The sequence below is a fragment of the Rhinopithecus bieti genome, unplaced genomic scaffold, assembly GCF_001698545.2.
Source record: "Rhinopithecus bieti isolate Rb0 unplaced genomic scaffold, ASM169854v2 scaffold_32518, whole genome shotgun sequence".
NCBI classification, from domain to species: Eukaryota; Metazoa; Chordata; class Mammalia; order Primates; family Cercopithecidae; genus Rhinopithecus; species Rhinopithecus bieti.
Window position 1 is genome coordinate 728,961 of NW_016814742.1, and position 19,873 is coordinate 748,833.

Below are 19,873 nucleotides of genomic sequence, written 5' to 3' on the forward strand. Positions count from 1 at the left end.
TTCTCCTGCCTCAGCCTCCCAAGTAGCTGGGACTACAGGCGCAGACCGCCACACCCGGCTAATTTTTTTGTATTTTTAGTAGAGACGGGGTTTCGCCATGTTAGCCAGGATGGTCTCGAACTCCTGACTTCGTGATTCGCCTGCCTCGGCCTCCCAAAGTGCTGGGATTACAGACGTGAGCCACTGCGTCCGTCCCACTCTACCAATAGTTTAATTTGCTACATTATTTCTTTCAACTTCACTTTCTTTATTGTTACATTGTTACTATCTTTTAATGATAAATGTTGCCTTGGGAAATTATTTATGCTATTTCATACGTTGTCTGGTAAAATGATTTTGTTTTTTGTTTGCCTGTCAAAAATACTTTTTTATTTACCAGTAGATACTAATTTATTTTTTAGGACATTATTTCAAGCTGGTCCTCTGGGTCAATAGTCTCTGAAACAGGCTATACTTAATATGTAGATAAAAATATTTATTTTAATTTCAGAAATAAAGCTGTATTTTAAAATTTTGTATCTTATTCTATTATTTAAATTTTATTGTGTAGGGACTTTAGTTGTGTATATATTCAATGTCCTTTTCTATCTATATATCACTTCCTCTCAATTATATTATTTTTTCTTTTTAAGTTTATCTTATTTAATATTCATTACTTTTTTCATTTCTGTTTTCCAAATTTCTCATTATGATTTTAACATTGTTTATCTTCCTTGATGTCTTTCTTATTTACTTCCTTTCTGTAATATTTTTCTGTTTGCCACACTTTTTCTCTCTCTCTTGACAACCCAGGAATCCAGTTGTAATATTCTTCTGGTGTCTTTCATCTTTTATAAAAGATCTTAAATTTCTGGTGTGTATTCTCATTTCATAGATGTGATTGTATTTTTTTATGTATTTCATTCATGGCTAAACAGTCACTTTGAGTTGTCCTTTATTTAAATATATATATTCGTATGTATGTATTTTCCTGGAGATTGTTTTCTCATCTGATATTTGTTTTTTATATCTCATTTGTGTTCGACTCATACCGTTTTTATATTATGCTTTGCTGCTTCTTTCCACTTTTTTAAAAAATAATTTTTAAAGGGTATCTGTTCTTCCTGGGCTAAGCTATTTGAAACTGATTCCTATCAACTAACGAAAATAAGCAGCCAGAATTTATTAAACAAACAAACCAACCAAACAATCAACCAACCAACCAACAAACAAATGTCTCTTCCTTGCCACTCCAGGGACATACAACTTTCTTCAAGTAGAGATTGTCGTTGTGATTTGTTTTTCATTAGCTACAATTCCTCTGATTATTGAAACCTAACTTAGTGTAAGAAAGATTATAATCCCAGAACAATCATTTTGCCCTTATTCTTCTGTGATGGTTGTTTTTAAGTGTCAACCTGACTGAATTAAGGAGTACTAGAGAACTGGTAAAGTATTACTCCTGGGCTAACCTGTGAGGGTGTATCTAGTGGAGATTGGTGTTTGAATCAGTGGACTCAATGGGGAAGATCCACCTTCAATGTGAATGGGCACCATCCAACATCCTGGGCTCCGTATAGAACAAAAATGACAGAAAAAAGGGCAATATTCTCGTTCTCCTGGAGCTGGAACACTTCTCCTGTCCCTGGACATTAGAACTCCAGGCTCTCTGGCCTGTGGACTCTAGGACTTACACCAGCGGCCTCCAGTTTCTCACGCTGACAATTATGTCAGCTTCTCTTGTCCTGAGGTTTCAAACTTGGACTGAGCCATGTTACCTATTGGCATCCCGGGGTCTACAGGTTACAGACAGCATGGGATGGGACTTCTCAGCCTCCATCATCTTGTGAGCCGATTTTCCTAGTTGGTTTCTTCTCATTTATATCTGTATCTGTATCACCTATTGGTTTTGTCTATCTGGAGAACCCTGACTAATATGTCTTTCGAACAAGTGATTTAGAGTTTTCATCTCAAATGAATTTTCCGTCTTCAAGAAATATGTTGCTAGCTATATCTGAAATCCACAATTGCAGCATTTCTCTTTTTCGGCTTGCTTCAGCCTCCATATACAACTGCTTAGCCTCCACATACAACTGCTTAGCCTCCACTCCTCCATGCAGATTTCCATCCCTTTTGTAATTTTGTGGTTTCATTGTCTCTTAATATCTTTGTGTGTTTTTCTAGTTCCCCTTGCTGCTCTGGGTTGATTTTGAGAAAGATAATGAGGTAATGTTATTTTTTTGTTTTGGCATTTTCAACACAGATGTCTTTTTAAAATCACTATCATTCTTTGTATTTCATTTGTTACATACTTAGTATGCCACATGACACTAGAATTTTTTTTTTTAATTTTTCATCTTAGATAGCAAGCTTCTAAAGGCAGTTGCGCTTTTCTTTTCGTTTTGTGTTTTTTTCTTTAAATGCCTATATGCTGCGAAGTATTTAGCACAGTGTCCTACACACAGAAGGGTGTTGATATTGGAACATAAAATCACTGGTTTTGGAGAACACAGAGGAATTGGTTCTATAAATAAATATTTTTTGGTAATTCAAGTTCAGTCTTGGAAAATCTGAAGTTTTACCAAAAGAAGAAAATTGACTGTAAGTCTTAGGTTTTTTGTACTATTAAGGTGAGATTTGTAAAGTAAGCATGCATTTTGGTTTGAAATTAATGAAAAGAAAGAATAAAATTCAAGCTAATTGAAATGAATAAATTGAATTGAATGTCTTGTACTATATCTGATCTTGTTTGAAAATGGATGGAGCTAGGTGGACCAGGACTAATCTGACTTTTAATCTGGGTTGAATTTAATTCAATTTACATTACAGAAAAGAAAAATATATTGCACTTATCAAATAAAATTAAATACATTTTGCTCAATTAAACTGATTTGTTTGGATTGGCATAATTTACTATCCTTTGCTCTGATTGAATTCAACTGAAAAAATATAATGGAATATGTGGAAGAAATGTTCTACATTGAGCAATAGTTCATAAAATAAACTTGGTTTGAAATCAGCGGTCCCCAAACTTTTTGGCCCCAGAAACTGGTTTCATGGAAGACAACTTTTCTACAAATGAGACTGTGGAAACCACAAGGGGGTGGTTTCAGGATGAGACTGTTCCATCTCAGATCATTAAGCATTACATTCTCATGAGAGCGCAACCTAGATTTCGCACATGTGCAGTTCACAGTAGGGTTTGCATTCCTATGAGAATCTAATGTCGCTGCTGATCTGGCAGGAGGTGGACCTCAGGCGGTGATACTGGCTCGCTGGCCACTCACCTCCAGTTGTTTCAGTTTGGTTACTAAGAAGCTACGGATACAAGTCTGCACCCCAGGGTTGGGAACCCCTGTTTTAGATTATGTAATATGCTCTGGATTCAATTAAATGCTTATCTTTTCTAGACAGAATTTAACAGAAAACCCTTTGTTAGAGAAGTATGCTGAATAAATGCCACTAAATACAAAATTTAAAAACAATTCAAACACTTTTGTGAAGAATAATTACTCTTACTAATTTTACTTTCTCTTTCTCTTGTTAACCTCAACACATGTCCTTTGTTTTGTTTTAGTTTTTGTGTAAGTTTTCTGATTTGCTTTTGTTGTATTATTTCCCTTCATGAATTACCTTTAAAATCTCTAAAAGGATGGATTGCATATTCATAAGAGAAACCTACATTTTTATTTCTGTTTATCTCTGTTTCATATGGAATGCAGTCATACTATGCATAACAGAATTTCAGTGAAGGATTTACCACATTTATGATGGTGGTACCATAAGATTTTATAATGAATCTTAAAAATTCCTATTGCCTAGCAATGTCACAGCTGTCAGAACTTCATAGTGCCATTCATTATTCACATATTTGTGGTGATGCTCATGTAAACAAGTCTACTGTGCTGCCAGTTGTATAAAAGTGTCTTGTAATGTCCTAGGCCTTCACATTCATTCAGTCCTCACTCATATACTAACCCAAAGCAGCTTCCAGTCGTGTAATCTCCATTCATGGTAAGTGTCCTATACAGATGTATAATTTTTGAAATTATTTTTATCATATTTTACTGTACTTTTTCTATATTTAGATACACAGATATGAACCATGTTGTTATAAATGTCTACAGTATTCCATACAGTAATATGCTATACAGGTGTGTGGCCTAGGAACAATAGGCTCCACCACATAGCCTAGATGTGTGGTAGGCTGTATCATCTAGGTTTATGGAAGTACACTCTATGATGTTTGCACAATGACTAAATTGCCTAACAATTAATTTCTTTGGACATATCCTTGTCCAAATCATGGATACATGATTGCATTTGACTATTCTTTTTCCTTAAGAAACTACCTCCCTATGGAAATATAAATAATTGAAATAATATTTAAAATATATCCTCTATATGACAATTTAAAGAATTTTGCCAATCCATGACACAGTCTATATATCATTTTATTAAGATCTCTAGAAGTCAGTATTAACTCAATTGCTGTGGAAATGTTATATTCAGGTAACAACAGCAACAACAATAAGACAGGTTGATTCATTTTGAAAGGCAAAGACAACAGGAAGTTTGGTTCATGGAGAGTCTAAGCTTTAAATAATTGAAATGATCTAAACAGGTAAGCAAATAAAAGACAGAAAACTTCAAACAAAGTAGAATTCTTCTTGAAATTGAGGCTCCTTGGAATACTACAAAGTATAAATATAACATCCAAACCTGTAATTTTGACATTCAATCACATTTTGTTATATTATCTGTTGTAAGAAAAGATTTTTCCTTTTTTTTCTGCGAAGTTTTATATGAGAGAACTCATCTATCAATGTGACAATCTAAAAATAATATATTTCAGACTTGTAAAATTTTCACTTCTAATTAAGTAAGGCATATCCTACAAATAAAGGGATTCATCCTTTAAATCTGAATGTTGATCAAATAAGAAAATAACAGTTGTTTTGTTATTAAAAGTCTATTTCTGTGTTTTAGAGAATATTGAGTTATCCTTGTCTTCATAATAAAATACCAATTATATGAATGCCTTCAATCAACAAAATGAAATCATTTACTTTAAATAAGCAACACTTGCATTTAAAATATGATCTACTATTTGACATTTTGTTATACTACAAATTTTCCACTTTTCCCATTTAAGAGCCAAGTATATTAAAGACTACTTTTCTCCGTGGCATCACTTTTCCCCTTTGGTGAAGTACAGACAAATTAGTCTAAATGATCAATAATGCTCACTAAAAAAAATACAGATATCTGGTTTTGCACAGACTGACAAACTAAAAGCATTTTAAGTAGAGCCTGGGTTTCTAAATTTGGAACTACCTTTTATGCACATTACAGTATGAGAATGTCTGCATCACTATTTCCTATGCATCATTATCGGGGAGATTTTAACTGTTCTTAGATCCTAAATGAGACAGAGGGAAGAATATTACACTCAGAGCTAAAAGGCTTGAGTTAGAAATCAGGCTATGCTATTGACAAGATGTATACCTTTAGGCAACTTGAACTCTTTAATTCCATTTCCTTCACCATCAAATACAGTAATACCAACTTTAAACACACGTTTGAATGATTAAGTTAAATGACTTAGATAAAATGCCACGAATAGTGTAGGCAGTGAACAAATGTGACATGAATCTGAATAATCAAACTGCTTCAGTGAATGTAACATTCACTCTAAGTAGAAAAATCCGTTCCATTGACTAAGTCATTTCTTGAGTTATAAGTTTTCCAGAGTACTCATGCTATTAATTTTATTCTAGATATAGATTATGGAAACTTGCTTCTTTTGCTTTAACTCGCTGACTTAGAAAAATTAATCCTCATCCATATGACAGCATACTAATTCCCATTCCAGGAATATCATGCTTGGGGCTTCTCTTTCTATATATTATTCTATTACATAATACGATGTGTTTGATATCTTTTCTTCCTGGTTTTTAACCAACATATTTTGCTGAAAGAGTTTCATATGTTTTATGTGCTTACTTTTAACTATAATTAAGAAGAACTATGAGGTGTAGAAATGAAAGTTAGGAAGAAGCTCTCTCTTCATCATTCACTTTAGGGTTTGCCTACTTTATTATTGTAACCTTACCTGATGTCAACATAGATCTAAAATGTAAGTGTATTTTAGCGTTTCAATTACTCTTCAATGGCCCAGGCCATTCTTTGCGAAGATTTTAGAAAAATATCAATTCTTAGTTATTTTATTTCTTTGAAGTAATTGAGATTTTAACTTCCGTTATATTGCATTGATTACAGTTAATTAAGAGGCCTGTGGCTAGCAACTACTGTGTGAACAACTCTCCACTAAGCCGTTTTGAATATAGTTTTCAAAGGCTTCATTTCTTCCCCAAAGGAATCAAGTTTGTTAGAAAGTACTTACATAAACCAAGTAACAGAGCAGCATACGTACCACTAAAAAGAATTATTTGTATGGTAGAGACAAAACATTAGTTATAAATTAAGTGTTATATCTGAGTACATATTCTGATTACTCAAAATAATCTAATTTTCACAAAATAGCTACTATTTGCAGCGAATTTCATCTCATGTTTTTATAAATAGTTTATTGGATAATAAAAGGATAGACTGATTTGATTCGAGGTTTTTTTTTTTTTTTTCCAACAGAGCTTTCCAAATCTCTGCAGTATTGAAGTACTCATTGTTCTTGGTACTTTGTTGGTGTGTGTGTGTTAGTGTGTGTGTGTGTGTGTGTGTGTGACCTGCCTAGAAAGTGACTTGTTTTGTAGCCAGGAGTATTTTCCATTGATCTAGAGAGAATGAAACTATTTGCTTAGGTCACACTGTTATGTAGTTCCAGTTTATTCAGTGAGAAATTCAAACCTACTCAGGTCAACATATGGAACAGACCAAGAATCAGAAAACTTTTTCTGTAAAGGGCCAGGTAGAATACATTTTAGTCGTGTAAGCTATGCAATCTTCATCACAATTATTCATCTCTGCTATTTTAGCTCAAAAGTAGTTTTAGACAACACACAAACCAACATACATGCATGCATTTGTGTGTTCCAATATTGCTTTTATGCATAATGAGACAGAAGGCCAGATTTAGTTCTTGGATCAATATTTACTGATTCCTGGAATAGACATATAATGTGCCAATAAACTTTATACACGTGAAGAATTTTTTACTGGGTATCGTGTCCCAAAAAGGAAAAAAAAAATGGTACAAATTCTCATTCATCTACTGTGTGACAAGCATGGTATTATAGTCTTTATCTTAAAACATTTATTTACAGTGAACTGGACTTTCACCTGTGACAACAAATATCCAAGATGATCTCGATGTCCCTTACCTGCTCATGTTCACACACTTGTGTTTTCTCTTTCATGTTGAATTAGGACTAGCTTATAAGGATTGGATATTGCAAAAATGATATTTCATGACTTCTTTGGATGGATCATTTTAAGAAATGGAGGTTTCTAACTTGCATTCAGATATTTATATCAACCTTTTGCTTGCAACCTCGTGAGAGAACCTGACCTAGAACCACTCAGTTGAGTCACTATTTTCTCATTTTTTTTTTCTTTTTAAGAGACTGGTATCACTCTCACCCAGGCTGGAGGGGCAGTGACAGGATCATAGCTCACTGTAACCTTGAACTTCTGGGCTCAAGTGACCCTCCTGCCTCAGTCTCCCTGATAGCTAGGACTACAGATGTGTTAGTACTCCTGTAAGCCTGGCTAGATTTCTCAATTCTGGATATATGACACTACATAAGACACTGTTTTAAATTACCGTTTTGGTATTTTTTTTCAGCAATGATGAGTAGTACACCATGTTATAGATGAGAGAAGAGCAAATATTTTCTGTAGAGAAGCAGAGAGCAAATATCTAGGATTTTTTTTGACTCTATGGTCTCTGTTGCAACCATTCAACTCTGTCATTGTGCAAAAGTATCCATAAGCAGCATTTAAATGAGTAGACAGAGATGCTTAATAAAATTTTATTTAATAAAAAAGCAGATGGTGGGTCAGAAATGGCTTGTGGGACAAAGTTTTCGGACCTCTATTACAATCGACAAAAGTCAGGTTACATGACATCACAAAAATGGTAATCAGTTTACTTATTTAATGGGATCGTCAAATTAAGGAATCATAAGAGCAGATGACTTTCACTTTTTTGGATATTTTAGTTTTCTTTATGTTGACCCACATTATTGTTTCCCCATATAGTTGTACAGTACTTAAGTGTAGAGAAATTTTGTAGCCAAAAACATCCCATTTAAAGTGAAGACTCTGATTTTTTTTTCATTGCCTTCTCTGCAGCTCTTCTAGAATTATCTTTTGAAAGTCCTTGACTTCAATCAGAGAAAAAAATAAAAAATGATGGAATGAAGATACCATGGAATAATTTACATCAGAAAATGTAATGGATCTTGTTTTCTGCCAGAAAGAGAAAGAGGTTTTCAAACTCATTTACTGTTCAGTTGCAGAAGAAACTTCTCATAAACACCCCAAACTACATGGTTATTTATGACACCAAGAGACTAATGTTAAAATTTGTGAAGCTCTACTCTCATTAAGATAATCTCTACTGACAATGTCTATTTAATAACCAAAACAGTAATTTTAAAGGAAAAAAATCTAATACAGTTGTAAAAAGATCTACTGATAAATTAATTTTACAGATTTCTTTTTTATTTTGCTTTAAGTTCTGGGACACATGTGCAGAACGTGCAGGTTTGTTACAGGGGTATATATATGCCATGATGGTTTGCTGCACCCATCAACTTTTCATCTAGGTTTTAAGCCCCGCATGCATTAGTTATTTGCCCTAATACTCATCCTACTTTTGCTTTCCACCCACCGAAGGCCTGTGTGTGTGATGTTCCCCTCCCTGTGTCCGTGTATTCCCATTGTTCAACTGCAACTTATGAGTGAGAACATATAGTGTTTGGTATTCTCTTCCTGTGTTAGTTTGCTGAGAATGATGGTTTCCAGCTTCATCCGTGTCCATGCAAAGGACATGAACTCATTCTTTTTTATGACTGCATAGCATTCCATGGTGTGTATATGCCACATTTGCTTTATCCAGTCTATCACTGATAGGCATTTGGGTTGGTTCCAAGTCTTTGTTACTGTGAATAGCACTGCAGTAAACATATGTGTGTATGTGTCTTTATAGAAGAATGATTTATAATCCTTTGGGTATATACTCAGTAATGGGATTGCTGAGTCAAATGATATTTCTGGTTCTAGATCCTTGAAGAATCATCACTCTGTCTTCCACAATGGCTGAACTAATTTACAATTCCACCAACAATGTAAAATCATTCCTATTTCTCTATGTTCTCTCCAGCATCTATTGTTTCCTGACATTTTAATGATCGTTGTTCTAACTGGCATGAGATGGTATCACATTGTGGTTTTTATTTTTATTTCTCTAATGACAACTAATGATGAGCTTTTTTTCAAGTTTTTTGGCCACAAAAATGTCTTCTTTTGAGAAGTGTCTGTTCATATTCTTCACCCACTTTTTTATGTGTGTTTTTTTTTTTTTTTTTTTTTTTTGTAAATTTTTTTTTTTTTTTTTTTTTTTTTTTGGTAAATTTGTTTAAGTTACTTGTTGATTCTGTTTATTAGCCCTTTGTCAGATGGATATATTGCAAAAATGTTCTCTCATGCTATGGGTTGCCTTTTCACTCTAATGATAGTTTCTTCTGCTGTGCAGAAGCTCTTTAGTTTAATTAGATCCCATTTGTCATTTTTGTTTTTGTTGCAATTCCTTTTGGTGTTTTAGTCATGAAGTCTTTGCCCATGCTTATGTCCTGAATGGTGCTGCCTAGGTTTTCTTCTAGGGTTCTTATGATTTTAGGTCTTACATTTAAGTTTTTAAACCATGTTGAGTTAATTTTTGTATAAGGTATAAGGAAGGGGTCCAGTCTCTGTTTTCTGCATACAGTTAGCCAGTTTTCCTAGCACCATTTATTAAATAGGGAATCCTTTCTTCATTGCTTGTTTTTGTCAGTTTGTTAAAGATCAGATGGTTGTAGATGTGTGGTGTTATTTCTGAGGCCTCTGTTCTGTTCCATTGGTCTATATATCTGTTTTGATATCAGTACCATGCTGTTTCGGTTACTGTAGCCTTGTAGTATAGTTTGAATTCAGGTAGTGTGATGCCTCCATCTTTGTTCTTTTTTCTTAGGATTGTCTTGGCTATATGGACTCTTTTATGGTTCCATATGAAATTTAAAGTAGTTTTTTTTCTAATTCTGTGAAGAAAGTCAGTGGTAGGTTGATGGGTATAGCATTAAATCTATAAATTACTTTGGGCAGTATGGCCATTTTCACAATATTGACTATTTCTATCAGTGAGCATGAATTTTTTTTTCCATTTGTTTGTGTCCTCTCTTATTTCCTTGAGCAGTGGTGTGTAGTTCTCCATGAAGAGGTCCTTCACATCCCTTGTAAACTGGATTCCTAGGTGTTTTATTCTTTTTGTAGCAATTGTGAATGGGAGTTCACTCATGATTTGGCTCCCAGTTTGTCTATTATTGGTGTATAGGAATGCTTGTGATTTTTACCATTGATTTTGTATCCTGAGATTTTGCTGAAGTTGCTTATCAGCTTAAGGAGTCTTGGGGCTCAGATGATGGGGTTTTCTAAATATACAATCATTTCATCTGCAAACAGAGACAATTTGACTTCCTATCTTCCTATTTGAATACCTTTTCTTTCTCTTGCTAGATTGCCCTGGCCAGAACTTCCAATACTATGTTGAACAGGAGTGTTGAGAGACTTCCTTGTCTTGTGCCAGTTTTCAAAGGGAGTGCTTCCAGCTTTTGCCCATTCAGTGTGATATTGGCTATGGGCTTGGCAGATATTTTAATTAAAAACTTTTATTAGTGGGCATAACCAAGTAGTTAGTTGAAATAAAATAATAAATTTTTAATTATTTTCTTTTTTTAGATTTTGACACAACAAAAACTTTGAAAAGTGTTTGTATTTGAATCTCCGAAACCAAGTTTGTAAACTTTACTGATGAATTCCACTTTCAGGAAGTGAGTGGGTGACCTATGCATATAAACAATTTCTGTGTCTGTTTCCATTCAACTCAAATTTATACTATTTCATTATTTTAAAAAGGATATCCCTGTCCTAGGTTTTCTCCTAGTATTTCCAAGATAAGAACAAATAGCAAGGTGGGATCATCGCTGATATGCAACAGAGGGTTTCAACCAACCTGTCTAAATCAAAGGACAGTGTCTTTAATTTCAAAGACAAAGCCAGATCAAATCTCAATTTCAGTTTATTCCAAAAGCCAACCTAGAGTCATGGAATATTAAAGATTTTGTTGGAGCTAATAGTGGTAGAACTAGTAAACAAATAACTTGAAGGAATTACATTATTTTAATGATTATCGATAATTATCACAAAATAATATTTTACTGAATGATTTGATTGTCATTTCAATGTTTGAAAACTGTGAATCAAACAAACTGGTACTGCTAGTGGTTTCTTACATACGACTTTTAGGTAACCTCCATACCTAATAAATGTTTTATTGTCTTAAAGTGTAGAAAAGCAAATAATAGAAGAAAATGTCTGTGAATCTGAGTCTTATAATTTTCTAAAGGTAGGAGAATGCACAAATAATCTTAGTTAAATGTTGTTAATTTATACTTAAAAGTATTTAGATTTAGAATATTTAAATGGTTTATCTAGCCACCAAATCAATGTGTCAAAATGAAGACTAAATATAGAGACTCCCAATCTTCAGCTATTTTTATAATATAGTAAAACTTTAAATATAAAGCTGAAATAAAATAATAAAGGGCATCTCACACTGTAGTGTGTGCTGTCACTAAGCTTTTCACCTTTCATATCTGTGCATAGGTAATCTTTACCATCATTAAGAATTATGGATTCGCTTGAAAATATATATTGGTAATTAACTGAAAATATCTATATAATTGCTATATATGTGTGTGTGTGTGTAGATAGATAATGAAATAACATTCATTTGTTATTCAGTAACTCCTTTGGTTCTAATCTAATATGAGTTTCATTAACTTTTAGCTGCATGACTCTGGCCAAAATGTGTCAGAGTATCAGTATCAGAATTTATATAAAGATAAGGTTAGACACTATTAGGTAACTGAGAGCAGACTAATTATTCTTCGAAAATCATTACCACCTTGAAGTCAATGATATATGAAGATAATCATTTTAAGATACCACTCATGGTCAAGAGAACACTTTACATCATTCTTTGAAGATTACTCAACCCTTCTATAGTCATCTACAGTCAAGCATTACCTAATATACTAATCAAAACTGATTTCATGTTTTTAACCATTTCCCTGATTATCTATAATAACATTTATTATAAGTTTATTTTATCTAACAGAACATTTGTTTCTCCAGAAATCATATATAGTTTCTTTCCTACTGTATTGGATTATTAATTTTTATAGCAATGGCAACATAAAAGTCTTTAATAAATGTATTTTGACTGAGTAGGAGAACCAGTACCAACTGAATCTCACATACAAAATAATCAAAGCACCAATTTTGTCTATGTATGTAGTTATGCATGTAGATATGCATCTATCTGTCTATCTGTGCACATACAATTATATTTTCTATAAATTTTAAACTTTATTGAAAAATATCCAGAGGAAAGAAAACTGTCTAGGAATGTCGGCTGTCTAAAAAGAAGAGTTTCTGTATACATATCTTATTGCTACACTTGCTACTCTTTCAAAGGGATTTGCAGCACAGTCTTCATTTCATACTGACTGATTTTAGATGAGATTATATAATTATTATTATTGGTTTCTTATTTGTTTACCCTTTTTAATAGACACATTTTCATATACCCCTTCATTTTCTTATTTTATATTCACCGTATTATCAACTATGAACATTATGTGAAAGAATGTTTAAATTACAAATTATTGAATATATGTGAAAGATATGATAATAATAAAAAAGTTACTGAGCTGAGCACAATGACACAAGCCTGTAGCCTCTGATACTGGGTAGGCTCAAGTGAGAGGCTCCCTTGATCCTGGGATTTCGAGGCCAGCCTGAGTAACATAGAGAGATATTGCCTCAAAATAATGGTAAAACATAAAACAAGGTATGGAATAAAAAGATAGAAGAGTAGAAAGATTAAGGGTGGAAAAGGAGGATGAAAAAAGAGGAGGAGAGGAAAGGAAGGGAGAGGCAGACGTGAAAGGAAGAGAGGAGCAGCAGAAGAAGAAAGTACATGGTATTTTTAGATACTTTCTCCAAGTTCTGATACTGAAGACAAGAAATAAAGTGCTTGTCCACATTAAATACATTAGTCAACTAGTAAAGTGGAACATGCATGCCCTGGATTTACTTGTAATTTATTATTAGTATTAATAAAAAAGTATAAGTGACTTGCTTAATTCTACATATTAAATCTAGCTAATGGCCTTCACATTTTCATGAGTGCTGTTAGCTGCTGCCTATAACTGAGCCCCCTTATCCACCTGGTTCTGTATTAAGTATATTTAGCAGGTCTCCTTTTCTTATGTTTTTCACTTCCTAATGTCTGACCTTGTATTTTGGTCATTTACTTTCTCACCATATGGAAGAAATCATAAAATATATCTTAAAATTTGTTTAGAATGTTCTAAATAAAATGTCATGTGTCATTTCTCCAAATGTTTGGAAATTTCATATGCATAAACACATATATATTCATTTAGAGTTACAGTGATGTATTTGTTTGTTTGTATTTTGTTTGTTTAATTTCCCTTGTGATAGGCAGAAAGATCAAATAATTTATCAGGACCTTGTCCCATGGTCCTGGATCTTTGAAATCAGAACTTCTGCAAATATGAAGCAGTTTGAACTGCTCCATAATATATCAGGAAGATGATATTAATGTTTAATAACTTTTAAAGAGCTATGTAAACTGTCATTAATTTATGTAGATAGCTCTAAGTTAAACAGTGCCAGAGAATATGTTTTTATAAATTATTTTCATTCAATGCACTATTTTCCCTATTTTGACTTTTATTTTGATAAACAGGTACTTTATACTGCATGCTATTGAGTATGAAAATGAATATTTGATGCTTGTGAAGTCATATTATTCTTATGGAGTCATTTTATCTTTAGATTTTATTGACGATAGTAAAAACATGAATAATGACTTTAAAGTCTTACAGATGCCAGAGAAAGAAAGAGTGTATTTCTAAATCTCTAATGCTTGAACATCAGCACTTGGAGTTTCATGTCTTTTCTGTTCATTATATACTTTCTCCTCATTTAAAAGAGGCTAGATTGCTCTTTTAACAGTTCCATTTCAGCCAAGTAATTGGCCACTCTTTAATTTTTTTCACTGAGCCAACTTTGTTGCAGAGTGTTCTATTTAGCTTGAATCTAGAATTAAGAGCTGGTCATTCCAGAAACTGATTATAGCACACCACACTTGGCAATTAGATTATTGTATTTCTCTACTAGAAAGGACTTATAGATAGTTGGTATCATCTTCAAATTATACACTGACTTAAATTTTATTTAATAGCTAATACTATTCAACAAATATTCATTAAATTTCTAGTATGTGCAGATTTTTTTAGTTACAAGGCATATGAAGATAACTAGATGGGTAAAGCATGGACTCTGTGAGTTAAGCAATTAATAGTCTAATTCAGAGGACTGAACCCTGAACCAAGGCCTTTGGTACAACTGCTGCTGAAAATGTTTCCTTCTTTCTTTTTTATTTTCTTGAGACAAAGTCTCACTCTATCACCCAGGCTGAATTGCAGTGGTGCTGTCTCAGCTCACTGCAAACTCCGCCTCCCAGATTCAAGCAATTCTGCCTCAGCCTTCCGAGTAGCTGGGACTACAGGCACACAACCATACCCAGCTAATTTTTGTATTTTTAGTAGAGATGGGTTTTACCATGATGACCAGAATAGTCTGCAACTCCTGACCTCAGGTGATCCATCTACCTTGGCTTCCTAACTGACAATGTTTCTGTCAAAAAGTACTATTGAAATATTTACTATCTAGACATTTAAATAAAATGTTTGCTGACCCTTTCTCTATTGGTTACATTGGTTTGAAAAGGTTAAATATATTCATCTACTTTCATATATATTTTTTCTTGTTAATGTTTATGAATGATTAATATAAATTATACATACAAACTATATATATACATATATGTACACGTATTTCTGTGTACATGTATGCATATATTTTTCATAATTATACCTTAAACTTTGATAAAACTTATCGATGCTGAATTCCCAGCAACAGAACTTAGTTACCTTAATTGGACTCAGACGAAAATGTCTTAGGCTGATTGACTGTAAAGACCTCCACGTGACCAGATCACTTTTAAGGCTTTTATTTTCATTTCATTTTATTTTATTTTTTTTTAGACAAAGTCTCGCTGTGTCGCCCAGGCTGGATTGTGATGGTGAGATCTCGGCTCACTGCAGTCTCTGCCTTCCTGGGTTCAAGCAATTCTCCTGCCTCAGCCTCCTGGGTAAGTGGAATTACAGGTGCCCACCACCACGCCTGGCTAATTTTTGTATTTTTAGTAGAGATGGGGTTTCACCGTGTTGGCCAGGTTGTTCTCGAACTCCTGACCTCAGGTGATCCACCTGCCTCGGCCTCCCAAAGTGTTGGGATTACAGGCATGAGCCACCATGCCCAGCCCCTTTTTAGGCTTCTTAATCATAAAACAATTATTTTTTTCCAAACATGAGCTTAGGAGTTGAAAGGTGTAGGAGAAGAAAATGGTACCATTTAAGAGGCTTTATCAGACAGATCATTCTGCCCTGTAAGTCTATTCTACTTTATTTTTTCTTATAGATTATTACTTTGTTGTTTATTACCAAAGTAGTCATTCATTTTGTTTTGTTTTATGTTATGTTTAACTTGTGCATGGGACTGGCTCATAGTCAATGCTCTGTCAACATTTTTTGAATTTACTTTGTAATCTCTCTAGTGGCATTTTTTTTTTCTTCAACTTTTAAGTTCAGGGGTACATGTGCAAGTTTGTTTTATAGGTAAATTCCATGTCACAGGGGTTTGGTGTACCGATTAGTTCATCATTCAGGTAAGAAGCATGGTACCTAATAGATAGTTTTTAGATCCTTACCCTCCTCCCACTCTCCACACTCAAGTAAGTCCTGGTGTCTCTTTTCTCTACTTTATGTCCCTGTGTACTCAGTGTTTAACTCCCACTTATAAGTGACGACATGTGGTGTTTCAGTTTCTGTTCCTCCGTTAGTTTGTTTAGGATAACACTCTCCAGCTCCATCTATGCTGAGCCAAAGACATGATCTCGTTCTTTATCATGGCTGCGTAGTATTCAATCGTGTATATGTACCACATTTTCTTTATCCAGTCTGTCATTGATGGGCATCTATGTTGATTCTGTGTCCTTGCTATTGTGACAAGTGATGCAATGAACATATGCATGTGTGTGTCTTTATGATAGAATGATTTCTATTCCCTTGGGTGTATACTCAATATAAGATGGTTGGGTCAAATGGTAATTCGGTTTTAAGTTCTTTGAGAAATCACCAAACCACATTTCACAATGACTGACCTAATTTACATTCCCACTGGAAGTGTATTAAGCGTTCCCTTTTCTCCACAATCTCACCAGAATTTGTTATTTTTGTTTACTTTTTCAAAATAGCCATTCTGACTGGTGTGAGACGGTATCTGGTTGTGGTTTTCATATTCATTTCTCTAAAGTTTAGTGATGTTGATCATTTTTTTATATGCTTATAGATCATGTGTAAGTTTCCTTTAGGAAAGTGTTTGTTCATGTCTTTTGTCCACTTTTTATGTTTTCTTTTCTGCTAAATTTGTTAAAGTTCTTTATAGAGGCTGGATATTAGGCCTTTGCTAGATGCATAGATTGCAAATTTTTTCTCCCATTCTGTAGGTTGTTTTCATTACCCTGTTGATAGTTTCTTTTGTTGTGCAGAGGCTTTTAAATTTAACAGGATCCCATTTGTCATTTTGCTTTTGTCGTAATTGTTTTTGACATCTTTGTTGTGAAATTTTTGCCAGTTCCTATATTCAGGGTGATATTACCTAGGCGGTCTTCTCAGATATTCATAGTTCTGCGGTTTACATTTAAATCTTTAATCTATCTTGAGTTGATTCTTATATATTATGTAAGGAAGGGGTCCAGTGTCAATATTCTGCATGTGGCTAGCCAGTTATCTCAGCACCATTGATTGAATAGGAAGTCCTTTCCTCATTGCTTGTTTTTGACAGCTTTGTTGAAGATCAGATGGTTGTAGGCATCTGGAGCTATTTCTAAATAGCCCCTTTTTTAAATGTTGATTTTAGAGTTAAGGTGAATTGGAGCAATCAGTCTTTCAGGTATGCTAAATATTTTGATCTATGTGTTGCAAAGAAGTTCTTTAAAGTCAGTGTTCTGTTTTGTTTTGTTTTTTTTTCCTAATTCTGCAAAGAATGTCATTGGTAGTTTTATGATTTGATAGAAATAAAATTGAATCTGTAAATTGCTTTGGACAGAATGGCGATTTTAACAATATTAATTCTTCTTATCCATGAGCATGAATGTTTTCTCCATTTATTTGTGCAATTTGTGATATCTTTGAACAGCATTTTATAATTCATGTTGTAGAGATCTTTCATCTCCCTGGTTCTCCCTGGTTGGCTATCTTCCTAGATATTTTCGTCTTTTTTGTGGCTACTGTGAATGGGATTGGGTTATTGATTTCACTCTCACCTAGGATGTTGTTGATGTGTAGTAATGGTACTGATTTTTGTTCATTGAGTTTGTATCCTAAAACTTTGCTAAAGATGTTTATCAGATCAAGGAACTATTGGACAGACACTAAGGGGTTTTCCAGGTGTAAAATCATATTGATCATATTGTCTACAGAAAGAGATATTGGACTTCCTCTCTTCCTATTTGGATACCTTTTATTTCTTTCTCTTGCCTGATTGTTCTGGCTAGGATTTCCAGAACAATGTTGAATAGAAATGGTGAGAGAGAGCATCCTTGTCTTGTTCTTGTTTTGGAGGGGAATGCTTCCAGTTTTTGCTCATTCAGTATGATGTTGTCTGGGGGTTTTTTACAGATGGCTCTTATTATTTTGAAGTATGTTCTGTCAATCCCTATTTTGTTGAGAGTTTTGAACACAAAGGGATGTTCAATTCTATCAAAAGCTTTTTTATTCCATACATTAGAGCAAACATGTTTTAGATATGTTTATATATATTCCATACTCACATGAACATAACACAGACAAATGATTTATTACTAGATATTTAGTTAGAAGTAAATATGAATTGAAACTCATCTACCAAGTTCAGAAACAGTGTGAAAATGTACATCTAGGATCTAGGAAAAATGTTATTTTACTTAATAAGTCATTCCTTTGTACATGTGGTTTTGCATGAGTTTGTAAAATCATTAAACTCTTCTAAGAACTAAGCCATAAATCTAATACTAAACATTAAGGATCAGTGGAATTAACCAGTGTCTGCATATCCTTTTTGATACTCACTGGGTGGTGAAGAAACTGAATAAGCAAACTAAGGAGCCCAAATGGAAAGTCTACTCAAATTTAATTTCTTCATTGGAATCAAATTCAACATATAATGTATTTATCCAAGTTTGATCTTGCATTTGGCTTTTATTCCTTTTACTAGTCCATCTTTTACAAAAGTACATTATTGACAGAAGCCAGCTCTTTTCCCTAGTGCATGAAGCACTTTTTATTTCTCTAAAATAAAAGGTGGGAACAGTGACTGTGGAGGAAGGCAGTCACTACTAAACCCAACGTATCAAGTTAAGTAAGGAAAGCAGGCAAGAAATGTGCTACCTACAATTCTCTCCTTCTGTCCCCTCATCTGTCAGTGCCTAAAGTATTTCGAGTCTCCTAACTGGTGCCTTGTTTCTCTTCTTATTGCCACACAGATGATTCTTAGCATGGCAGCCAGACTAAGCCATTCTAGAGCAAAGTCAAACCATATGCTTCTCTCCCTAAAGCCTCGCAATGGCATTCTACTTAAAGGCCAAGGTCCTTCCAATGGTTTAGAAAGTCCTGATTAATTTCTCTTTTTCCCCTGACTCCCTGTCTCCTCACATACGCTTTGTTTTAGGCTCTCATATCCTAGTACTCTCCTCTGGCTCACTCCACTCTGGTCACACTCCTGACTGTACCTTTAAATTTGAACTTGTTTCTCCCTGAGGGCTTTTGCTCAACTATGCTCACATAACAACATCTACCTGGCTTCCTTTCTCACCTCTTTCAAGTTTTGCTCCAAGTCCAGTCTTCTCATTGAAGCCAGAGCTGACTATCTGTTTAATATTTCAACACACACTCATCTTGAGCCCAATCTCTGGTATCCCACCTTAATTTTCCATTTATTTATTTATTTATTTATTTATTTATTTATTTATTTATGTTTTTGCACAGCATTTATCACCTCCTACCATATTACACATGTTTCTAATTCATTATGCTTTTTTTCTCTCTTTTACTGCTGATTGTTGATTTCTCCTTGCTGGATTGAGCAGTCTGGAAATGAAGCATCTTTGCTCATTAATGGTGCTGAAGCACCTAGAATGCCAAGTGAAAAATTAATAAATACTTGTAGGGAGCAATAAATAAATGCCAAGACTTACTGGTTTTAATTGACCTAAACAAATGATGTCTTTATCCGAATATTTGGATAAGTAATCACTGAAGTCTAAGCTTATGAGAGGAATTGCACCAACTGTGCATAAAAAAAAGTATTTGATAATTTTTGCTAAGAACTCAGAATTTTTGTTTAAAGGCAGCATTTGAAAACGGTGGCATTATGTTGTTGAAGAGTATATATTGTGTGTACAAATGTATGTAATTCATTA